Consider the following 12,037-nt stretch of genomic DNA (forward strand, 5'->3'; position numbering starts at 1 on the left):
TAGAATGACTTATATTGTGAAATGAAGAAAGTATGTTATTTGGGAAGAAGAATTACCTCTTCAATTCGTTGTGCGTTGTGTTGTACGACAGTGCATTGTGTGCTATAGGATGGAATGGATCACTTCTTTTGAAGACATCATATAGATAGCTGATGTATAGAAAAGTGGAGCATACGTATGTAGCATCAGTATTCTCTCCTTTTAACTGGCTCCTAGTAAAAGTTGCATAATGTTCTATCGAGATAATTCATGCTCCTGACAAGTAAAAGTAGAATAGCCTGGTAATATTTTTTCATTCTCCGATTATTGGTCTGGCTCTTTTCTTTTCTTTTTTTGAACTCATGTAACTTTATTTAAGTAAGAGAAGTAACACAGTACACGAGTACAAGTTTGCATACAGTGGAGGACACTGGAATACAACCAGGTTTGCAGAAAAGCCCCTTAGAACTGGGCAAATTACACTTGAGCTTAATAAAGTGCAGAAAAGGACTTAAAAAATAGCAAAAAGCAATGGAGTCCTTTCCCCCTTTTTTGCCTTCAACCCCAACGACGAAATCCAGAAACTTGACTCCGACGGTGGAGGATGCGCTGCAGGAGATTGAACCAACATGCTGTCCCAAACGGGGCCTTGCAAAGGAGGTTTGGATGTTGGAATTCACATAATAATATCAGCAACAACATATAAGAAATTCGCCGGATCCGGATCAGTGAAAGAAAGTTGGCTTGCAGACAAAAATTCCAAGGATGAACCCTATAACTATTCCACTGGCAGGATGAACCCTATAACTATTCCACTGGCGAGGATTAGAGAGAGAACGTAGCAGTTTGCAAAGAAAACTGAGAGGCATACCCGATTCATAGGAGATTGAGACCATCTCGGCTAGACTTGGAAATATCAAACGCCTTGGAGAAAAAAAATCCTTCGCTGGAGAAGTAGCAGAGGAGAACCAGCCGAGGAAGAAATTCGTCGAAGAAATGAAAGTTGGTCGACGCTACCTGTGAACTCGCAGATCTGGAGGGATCCCGAGTGATGACTAGAAGACCCTGAGAACAAACTCCAGAGCTAGCTCCAGCTGTGTTCATCTTGCTCCGGACTCAAAAAACCAACTACACAACGGGAGAACCCCGACTAAACAGGAAAACCCGACTAAACTAACCTAATACTAGGGGGAAGGACCGGACCCCTCTCCCTCTCTCCGCCGACGACGAATCATCGGAGGAAAGGAGGAAAAGGGGCCGAACAAGCGACGATAGAGCTGTAGCTTGAAAGCGGAAAGTATAGATGGCGAAAAGGTCCGAGGCCCGACGGTCCGGCCCACGGCACGACATTTTGGCCTGGCCTAAGCACGGCACGGCCCGACGGGGTAGGGCCCGTGCCGGTCCGGCCCGACCGCCGGGCCGTGCCTGGGCCCCTCCTCCGGCACGTTGGGCCAGCAGCCAGGCCCAACACACAACAAAAGGGAGTAAAAATAGACTTATTTTATATGCCACGGTCCAAAGAATAGGGACATAAAATAGACTTATTTTAGCTATATATATGTTAGCCTAAAGAGGAGGGAGGGAATATGTCACAGCCCAAAGAGGAGGGAGGGAGAATAGACTTATTTAAAAAAAGGCACGATGGGCCACCCGTGCCTTCGGGCCGGCACGGCACGGCCCGACTACTGGTGGGTTGTGCCTGGGCCGGAGGTGCGGCCGATCGGGCCGTGCCGGCCCGATGGCTGGTGGGCCGTGCCTAGCCGTGCCTGGGCCGGGCCGTGCCGAGCGGGCCTTATGGCCATCTATAGGGGAAAGCGAGGGTCTGGCTCTTGAAGGGAGCATAATCAACTAGGGCCTCTTTGGATCCGGAGGGCTAATTATTAGCCCTCCAGAATCTTTACTATTTAGAAGTATTAAACGTAGATAACTAACAAAACCCATTCCATAACCCGTAAGCTAATTTAGGAGACGAATCTAATAATCCTAATTAATCCATGATTTACTACAGTGATACTACAATAATCATCCGCTAATTATGAATTAATATACCTCGTTAGATTCGTCTTGCGAATTAGCCCAGGGGTTCAACAAGTAGTTCTGTACATAGACTTTATTAAATACTTCTAAATAGCAAGATTTCGGAGGGCTAATTATTAGTCCTCCAAATCCAAATGAGCCCTAGGTCAAGTGCCGGCCAAGAGAATTTGCCTAGAGAACTGAATGGCTAGGATGCACATGGAAGGCATTACTCCCTCCGTCCAAGAAAAAACCGATCTAGTATTAGATATGACACATCCTACTACTATGAATCTGAACATATCTCTATTTAGATTCGTTGTATTAGGATGTGTCACATCCAATCCTAGATTTATTTTTTCTAGGACGGAGAGAGTACTTAACCAAGAACTATAATAGAACCAGTAGTACTAGATAGAGAGCTTGTTGGCAGAACTATAGCTTCACCTAAAAAGGGAGCGGAAAATACTGAAGAGCTATCATAAAATGGACTAGAGAGGTAAACTGAGTGGGGTTCGAGCCGCTTCACAACTCCACTCTAAAGCAAGTGAAGTTAAATTTAGGAATTAGAGTTTTAACAAACAGACTAATAATATATTATAGAACAAATAAAAAGGATATGCCAAATATATACACCTATATTTTAAATTTATACTTCCTCTATTTCACACCATAAGACGTTTTGAGTTTTAAATAGTTATGCATGTATCCATGTATGTGTCTTTATATACATGTCCAAATTCATATGAATGTTGGTGAATTTATATGATATCTTTTATTTCACACTACAAGACGTTTTGGGTTTTAAATAGATGCATGGATCCATATATGTATTTCATATACGCGTCCTAATTTATATAGATGTTGGTGAATTTAGACGAGGTATGAAGATGCCAAAATGTCTTATATTGTGGAACGGAGGAAGTATATGTTAGTATGTTCAGAACAGATATTGGTAGAACCTAATATTCCTTATATTTGAATATTGAGGCTCCGTTTGAGATAGCTAATTGTTTAGTTTTTTAATAGCTACTGAGGGTTATAAACAAATGAATTTCACTCGTACAATGTTAGAAAAGTTATAGACAAGCATTCAAAGAAAATTTCATGTAGGAATTTGAGTCGGCTGTGACCTCGTTGGGGAAGTTGAGGATGGCCTTGGATCAGCGGAGCTGGAACGCGACGCGGTTGTAGGCGGCGCGTGGCCTCGACGACAATGTCGTAGGTCTCGAGCCGGTGGCGACGACGAGGGCGTGAGGATTGGTGGTGGGCGTCATCGAGGAGGTGGGCTGCAGCAAGGGGATTCCTGGCGAGAAGGATGGTGTGGGAGGTGTGCACTGTGGAGGTGGAGGCGGAGGAGGTGGCACGTGTGGTCATCAACTCCTAGACCGCACCAAGAAGGCCGCCCACCGCATCGCCCGTTGCCGGTGAAAGTGCATGTAGGCCCCTAATGATTTTGATGATTGATTACAATGCGATTAGAGAGGACTAACACTTTTATTCAAGCAAATGTAAAGGTTGTTATGTCCTCGACATGTTGTAATGAGATGCATACCCCATGAATGCGACATCACGATGCAATGCGGCAATGATCAAATAGTATATTGTATCTTTTACCTTACATTGTGTCGTAGGAATGTCGTACTATTAAGAGGGATACCACATGCATATTATTGGTAGAATACTAGTGCTCAAAATGCTTCATCTTTGTGTGAGTTGAAAAACCTAAGTCAAAATTTCAATCCCGAGTTGTTTCACTTGTCACAACACTTACACCGGGTTTCTTTGCAAGTTTTTCAACATCTCTTGAAGGTTTTGGACCATGTTTTATGTTGGGTTTGACCCACGAAACTAGCTTTCCATAGAGTCCAAGATCTTCGAAATCGGAGTTCGGAGTAAAAAGTTATTGCAGTTTTACTTGAGCAACATCAGACTATCCGATTTGAAATCAGACTATCAGATGTATCGGACTATCCGATTTTTCACAGAACTTCACTCTCTGTCTTGATTTGAAAAAATCCTATCGAGTGAGTTTTTCTAAGTATCGGAGTATCCGATGTCGGATCAGATAGTCCGATGATACAGAGACTCCGAATTTCATAGAACTTGAGTCTCTGTTTGAGGACGAAGTTTTTGCTTCTAAAATATCAGATACTCCGATTTAACATCAGATAGTCCGATGTCTCGGAAAGTCCGAAATTTCATGGAACTTCGTTCTCTGTTTCTCGTTGCCTTGGAGGTTTAAAATATCGGACTATCCGATCTTGTATCGGACTATCCGACGTGGGCTGAAAGATTCCCCTCCAACGGCCACATTTTTTTTTTTGGGGGGGGGGGGGGTCTATAAATACCCCCCACCTAACCCTTTTCTAGGGTTACCCAACTCATTTCATTCTCATTCACTTTGGGATGAACTTGGTGCTAAGGTGCTTTGGATCTTTGAGCTCTTTCTCCCTCTCTCAAATCCCTCCTTGTTCTTTGTGTGGTGGATCTTGGTGGTTGTGGATTTGGTGTTTGAGGGCCTAGTGTGTGTTTCACTCGATCTTGAGCACTAGGGTTTGACCAAGAGTTGTGTGGTGTTTGTTACTCTTGGAGGTTGAGGACTCCTAGACGGCTAGGTGTCACTCCCGAGCCACCGATCTATGTGTGGTTGGCCGGGAGAAGTTTGTGAAGGCCGGATCTCGCCTCCGCAAGGAAAGAGATACCCCTTAGTGGAAGGAGGAGTGCTTAGTGCAACCTCTTGAGGAAAGGGTTAGCAAAGACCCGGCTCTTAGTGAGCTCCTCAACGGAGAGTAGAATCCCCTCAAGGATTTGAACTCCGGGAACAACTTCGTGAACTTCATCATTGGTGATCTCCCTTCATCCTCCTTTTAGCTTTGCTTAATTGTCCCGCTATAGATCTAGTCGCTGTTTGTGCTTTACTCTTGTTTGTGTGATAGATCTACTTGTTGTGCTTCATTGGTGGATCAGACAGTTTGATCCAACATCAGACTATCTGATATTTTCGGATAGTCTGACTGTGGATCAGACTTTCCGACCTTATTTCAGTTTTAGCTTCCGCATAAAGTTTTAAATTAGCCTATTCACCCCCTTCTAGGCCTAATTGACCCTTTCAGCCGGCCTCCTTCGAACCCGCTGGCTGGCCGGCCCACCTAGACGAGGGTAGAAGAGAAAGAGAGAGAGAGAGAGAGGGGAAGGAGGAGGAGGAAAGGAGAGAAGAGGGGAGAGAGAGGGAGGGGGTGATGACATGGTCACCCAGGTATGGCCACCACTATCGGTGATACGGGCCAGGGTGTACAAAGATTAAAGGGAAGAGGCTGCCCCCAGTGTCCACGTGGCACTCCTCCCAGGGGGTCGGGCCCAAGGATGGGCGGCGGCCATCCCCTCCAAGCCCGAGGGGTCGAGCCGCCACGTGTATATGGTTAGGTGGGTGCCTCACAGCGTCCACCTAACCGCATTTAAGGCAATTGCAGCGGGCGTTCCACGCCGTGCCGAGCGCCAGACCGGCCTGTGACTGGTCAGTGACCGGTCCATGACCGGCCGAATGATGGATGGGACGACTACAGAGCGCTCATGCCCTGACCGCGTGTCAGGCGGCGTGCAGCGGGTTATGCCCCGTTCCATTGTAATGATGAGGGGCTCTTAGCCTCTCATCCAATCCGGTGTCAGCCCGGCCACTCCGGCCAGGCCCGAGTTTGTATTCCCGGTGCAAGCCTGCACTCTAAGTCCCCATCCATTAAATGATGAATGACGCAGGCGTCCCCCATGTCAGCCGGCCTGATGTGGTGGGCCCCATATAGCAGCCGATGTGCGTGTGGCTTGCCATGCCTAGCCACTGACAAAGTGACATGCGGCAGACGGTTTACCCCGCCCAGTCAATGAACAGGTGACAAGCGGCGGCAAGTTACCCCGCCTCATCACATCGTGATGGTGGGTTTTTTTTTTCTAGCCCCTAGATCCGCCCAGAGCTGGTTCATTTGCTCTGGTCTAAAGCCGGCCTCCCGTTTCCCGGTGTAAACAGGAGCCCAATTAAGAGTCTTCATCCATTAATTGGCGAATGACACAATGCTCCCTCGTGTCTAGCGGCTCGATTTGATGGGCCCATGTTGTGGCGGTCGAGGATGTGGTCGTCATGTCAATAGAATAAAACGTGCTCTTTAGCATAATCAATTATGTCGATGATATAGGCCCGGGGGTACCATGTTTGGAGGGAGGAGGCCTCCCCCAAACCCACGTGGCACTTCCCCGAGGAGGGTCGGGCCCGGGGTGGAGTGGCAGCTGCCCCTCCTTGCCCGAGGGTATCAAAACTAGAGGAAGGAGGCTGCCCCTAGTGCCCACGTGGCCCTCCCCCGAGGGGGGTCGGGCCCGGGGTAGGGGGGCGGCCGCCCCCCTCCGCGACCGGGGGTCGAGCTTCCTCGACCCCCTCCGTGGGTCGCCACGTGCGATGCGTTAGGTGGCCGCCCCCAAGTGCCCACCTACCCGCATTTATGGCGACATGCAGCGCGTCTGACCGGTCCGTGACCGATCGAATGACTGATGGGACTAGGGGTAGTGCACCTGCGCACTGTCCGTCTGTCAGGCAGCCTACAGCCTTGACGTGCCCGTTCTCATCATAATGACGAGAGGCTTTCAGCCTCTCATTCCAGCTGGAGTTGGTCCGCCCGCTCTGGTCAAAGAAAGGATCCCGTTTCCCGGTGTAACAGGAGCCCAGAAGTCTCCATCCCTTAAATGGGAGATGACGAGGGCACCCCTCGTGTCAGGTGGCCTGTTCTGATGGGCTCACCACCAAGGCAATGTGCATATGGCTTCCGAGCTAAGGCACAAGACATGCATTTAATGTAGAGAACATTTTCCCTCCTCTCTAGGTAGCTCTTATGGCACATGTGGTAACCCCTTAAGGTACAAAAGGAGGTCCAGGCCTACGAAGGAGGTGGTTGAAACCTAAAAATTCTGAAGGGAAGCTGAGTCTTAGCTTCCTCGCTAGAGATTCAGAGACTTTGTAAGCTTAGAAAAATTATCATACACATGAGTAGGGTATTACAGTCCTTAGCGGCCCGAACCTATCTAAATCTCTTTTGTCTCACCCCTCTCGAGGGCCCGACCCCCTCATTTCTTCAAATACTTCCAGCTCCTCAATTTTCATCCACTGCCCTAGGCCGAACTAATAAAGGAAGAGCCTCACGGTCCCCCGCTTGAGGAGTTCATCCTCCAATAAATTCCTTTTCGCCTTCTCCCCTAAGTAATCCGGTATACTCCTGTGGTGCCCTCTTAGGCTATAAAAGGAGGCCCATGTCCATGGTGGGGGGATCAAAAGATTAGCTTTTGCATACCAACTCTAGTTTGTACATCCGAGATTCAGAGACTTTCCAAGCTCAAAAAAATCATCATACACAGGAGTAGAGTGTTACGCTTCTCATTGGCCCGAACTTGTATAAACTCCTTTTATCTCATTGCTCTTGAGGGGCCCCGACCCCCTCTACAGCACACATCCATCCAAACCCTCAATTCTCACCCGCTGCCCCCCGCCCGAATTAACAAAGGGGGCCTCACACTCCCCCGCTTGAGGAGTTCACCCACCGGCAGCCACGTAGGACAAAACCGGTGTCAACCACCTAATGACCCAGAGTAATCCGTTTTTGTAAGTTATGACTCAGAGTGATCCGGTTTTGTAAGTTGAGGGATCATATATATCTGGTTTTTCAGTTGAGGGACGATGTTGTAATTCGGTGACAAGATGAGGGACCTTATATATACTTTTTCCAAATGGCAAACCCTCCCGGTTGGTTCGGGACTAGCCCCGATTTTGGCCCAGCTACTCAGGCCCAATAAGCAGAAGGAGAAGCGGGCGCTGCGCTTAGGTCTCGGTAAGGCAATGCGCTTCGCGGCGGCGCTGCGCTGCTCCCTCGCACGCGCGTGACCGCGCCGCCGCCGTTGCCTCGCCTCTCCTCGCAGCCTCTCTCTGCCTCTCCTCGTCGCCACTGAGCACTGGGTCTCGGTGCCGCCGCCGCCGTCCGCTTGTCCCGAGCCGCGTAGGCCGGAGGACGGGGGCGCACACCACCGGTCCCCGCCGCGGCGCCGCATCGGCACAGCCACAGACCACCGCCGAGCGAAGGCGTCCATCCGCCGCACCGCCACCGGTCGCCAGCTCCGGGAGCTCGGGAACCCCGTCTGACTGGCTCCCTCTCGCACTGTCGCCTGACCCTCATCCCCTGCCCGTCGCTGTCGACCGCCGTTCGCGGCTTCTCTACCCTCCGCGCCGCGGCTCCCGGCTGCCGTCTCCTGCTCCTACAGGTTATACCTCTAGCTCATATCTTCATTATTCTCACTGTGTTTGATCAAGGAAGCATTTGCCATTGCCAAATTTGTGATGTGCCGCGGACTTATTTTAGTTTGTAGGATTGGTAAAAACATGAAGAGGAGTGGGGAGTACACATTTTGAACTATCTGTATTGTAATATGTGCATATTTTGAACTTGCTAGTTAAATTAGTTGATTACTGATGTTATAAGATATTATTGGTATATTTGTTCGCCTTTTACCTGAATTTGTACTCATGGGATTTGCGGTGATACAAAATTTTGGTATGTGATGTGAACTTGTGAAGCAGGACCACCGGACGAAAATTTCTTGTTACGCCACTACTTCATAAGCTACTGCGACGATCTCTCTTCCTAGGCACCTCCACCCGGTGGCCTGGCTACCTGCTACTCCGATTCACCCTTTACTTGGGTATTGTTTCCCCCATTTGCAAAATGCTGCCTAAGGTGAGCTTGCTTTTTTCCCCTCCTCTTTTCTTTTTTCTTTTCTGTTCGTATGTGCTTGAATCAGTCACTCACTTTTTCTATACATTACGATTAATTGATGTTTTGCATGGTCTAAGGCACTAGGCAAAACTAATGTTGTACTGAACTTGCTCTCTCTTTGGTTTCTCGAAATAAGTTGGCTGAACCCCTGCCTGCAGCAGCCCGTGGTGGTTTCTTGGTTCTGTTGTTATAAATGCTTAATTGCGCAAGTGCTTACATGGAGTGCTTATATAGTAAATAGAATCAGATTTGTGTTGTTCATATTTTTTGTGTGTGATGCTTGGCAGTTGTTTATGTATAAAATAATAGGAAAAGGTAGTTGTCTGAGCACTTGTGGTACCAGTAGTGATTGATCGTGTCCTGTTTACTTGTAGTATTGTTAATATGGCTATATTGTTAGTATGGCTGGGTTCTCTTTGCTTTTGTATCAAGTAGGAGTCTGCACGATGCTGCAATCCTGTAGATGCAGTCCCTAGGCTACGCTCCAGTTAGTGAAGGCTCAGTACTGCTGTTCCAGTAGTTCTAGTGTGTCGAGGGAAGGATCTGGTCCGCTGGCTCTGTGTGTGTGTGTGTGTGTGTGTGTGGAAACTACTTACCGTATGAGTATTGACTTTTGTAATGTCTTGTCTCCTAAACTTCTCCCTTCTTCCTACCATGTTTTCCGTACTTCAATAGAAATGGGCATGCCCTTATCAAAAAAATAATAATCTACACTTGAGAAAAGAATTTTGCAGTAGACAATATAAATTATATATGAGTTCTCGATGATATGGACACATCCTTCTTTTAGGCACCATATTTATAAGCACCAATCATTCACATAACCTCAAGTTCTTTATATACCTCCCATTGTACATGATCTCAAGTTTTCAAATTCTTGTATATGGTTGTATGCTTGTTTCTTTATAGGAAGTAGATATCAAATGATCCTAATGGCTTTTTTTTTAATATGATGTTTCATTACCAGGATACTTTTGATAATCTCCAAGCCAAGGTTCAAATGTGTTTCGTTAGGATAATAGCTATGAGTGCAGGAAAACCGACTTTATTTGCTCCAGGAATAGTTATTGCGAAGAAGAAGCTATCATGCTACGTCATAACACACAAGGGGACATTTTGTTATGGTTCTGAAGGGCTCTATGCTGCTGTTTTTCCTGGCTTGAACATGGAGAGTGTGGCGATTAACTTTACCGATGTATCAATTGCTGATAGTTTTGCCTCTTTCATGCTAAGCAAACCAAAATGCACTAATCCATTAGCTGCTGTGAAAATCTGTGAATCTGGACCGTTGATTAATGAGGATGTTTACACCTTGGGATATCAGAATCCAAAAGTACCTTTTATCTCCTGGATCGGTCCGGTGAGCTAAAATCCTTATTTTTATCTAATTTCATCTGTCTTACTTCCTCTGTTTCATTAACATCAATATGAATGTGGGAAATGCTAGAATGACTTACATTGTGAAACGGAGGGAGTATTAAATGATTATATTAGATTTGTTGGTTCTTATGAAATGCTTAATTAGTCCTATGAAATGATTAAATTATATTTATAGGCTCTTATGAAATGTTTAATTAGGTTTGTAGGAAAGGCGGATTTTACTCATGATTGTGCTACTTCCTTGTGTGCCTCATTTGGGTCCCCTGTCTTTACTGTTGATGGTCTTTTGGTTGGGATATGCTTCGACAATAGAGGTGCTGTCCGGGCCTATAAGGTGCAATCTATTATACAACATGTTCAGAAGATTCAAACACAGATAAAAAGCAAGGTGCAGTATTTTGAAATCTTTTGCAATCAATAACATCACAAATTTCTCTTATTTACAATATCTCTTGGTTTTTGTGTAGGCAATCAAGGACATGTTGCAGCCTTTTATGGACCAAAAGAATGTTTTATTAGAGAAAAGGAAGCCACCAGTTGATACTAGTGCCGGAGCTTCGAAAAAGAGTAAAACCACACGTTGATAGCGTCTATCAGAGCTTCGAAAAAAGAGAAAAGCCCTTACCAATGCACATAAAAGATGAAGGCGCAAGCTAACAGATAGACAGTGGTTATGTAAGTTTCTAGTGCATCACAATATGTCAGGACATCTTGTTCTGATCTTTTTGTTCGTTTTCATCAATTTAGTTTTTATTTGTTAATTATATACTTGCAGTTTGTGCGTGGATATTCGCATGCTCTATGACTCTCGTCATGCCTCAATGATGCTTCTTCACCCGTTTTCGTTTGGCTGATGGAAAATCTTTTGGAGGCCAGCTTGTGGATTGTAGGTGGCTACCACAAAATTGTGATTCCTTTCTAGGGGCAATCCAGGGCTGTTAAAACCTCTCAAGCTTTCAAATTGTAGCAGCTGTGTGGTGATATGCTTCCTCAGATTACAGATTCCGGATACCCTATTGGTTTCTTTATGCTTCCTCAGATTTCAGATTCCGGATACTCTATTGGTTTCTTTATGCCTGACCCGCAGAACTGTTTATTTTTTGATGCTTGCGTTGCCCTGTGCCCTACTCGCTTAGTGTTGTCTGTTCTTGTGAAACGTGTTTTAGTGGGAAGTCTAGTAAAAAAAACAGGTTTAGTTTTTCATTCTGTTAACATGTATTTAATACATCCTCGTTTGGATTATATAACACCCCCATCGGTTTGCTTATGCGGTTGCTTATCGAATAAAAATTTAAAAGTTACATTATTTTTAAACTTTTTTATTTATACACGTGTTTTTGAAAGATTTACGAAAATACTCTCTCTGTCCCACTTCCCCATAAGTTGTTTTTTTATGGGATTGGATGCAATATACACCATCGTTCCAGGTGCCAGACCTTGCGGTGGCGCGGTTCATAGTCACATTACTCGCTGGTTGTACAATTGAGGAATATGATTTAAACAGGAGCAAGAAATGAGGAAGGCAAAATAGACTTAATCCTTTCTGGACTGATGTGTGGGCCTTGTTTTTAGCTGGGCTTTTTCTTTAGAGTGGGCTGCCAGCATGCACATGGGCCTCAAACCCACATATATCACTTTAAAATTTGTTTTAAATTTACATATACAAAGTTTATAGATATAAACTTTACACGTGCAAAGTTTAAATGCACATATATGTAAAATATATACGTACAAAATTGCTATGTATAGTTTTTTCTGATGTAATAAAATTATATATTTTTTTTTCTCGAGACTAATTTAACACACCGTTGAATTTGTTTCAAATTTATAAGTGCAAAATTTGTACATAAAAAGTTTGT

At 45.6% G+C, this 12,037-nt stretch overlaps 1 long non-coding RNA gene across 2 annotated transcripts; it reads left to right on the top strand.

The window, feature by feature from the left end:
- Positions 1–7,871: 7,871 nt before the first annotated feature.
- On the top strand, positions 7,872–11,381 carry LOC127761484 (uncharacterized). 2 transcript variants are annotated; one of them, XR_008015258.1, is made up of 6 exons: positions 7,872–8,286; positions 8,600–8,759; positions 9,766–10,158; positions 10,377–10,566; positions 10,646–10,853; positions 10,954–11,381. It is a non-coding gene; the product is annotated as an uncharacterized LOC127761484 (long non-coding RNA). The 2 variants fall into 2 exon arrangements; XR_008015257.1 differs by having other exon boundaries at positions 8,603–8,759.
- Positions 11,382–12,037: the final 656 nt, after the last annotated feature.

Source organism: Oryza glaberrima, chromosome 2 (genome assembly GCF_000147395.1).
Source record: "Oryza glaberrima chromosome 2, OglaRS2, whole genome shotgun sequence".
Taxonomy (NCBI): Eukaryota; Viridiplantae; Streptophyta; class Magnoliopsida; order Poales; family Poaceae; genus Oryza; species Oryza glaberrima.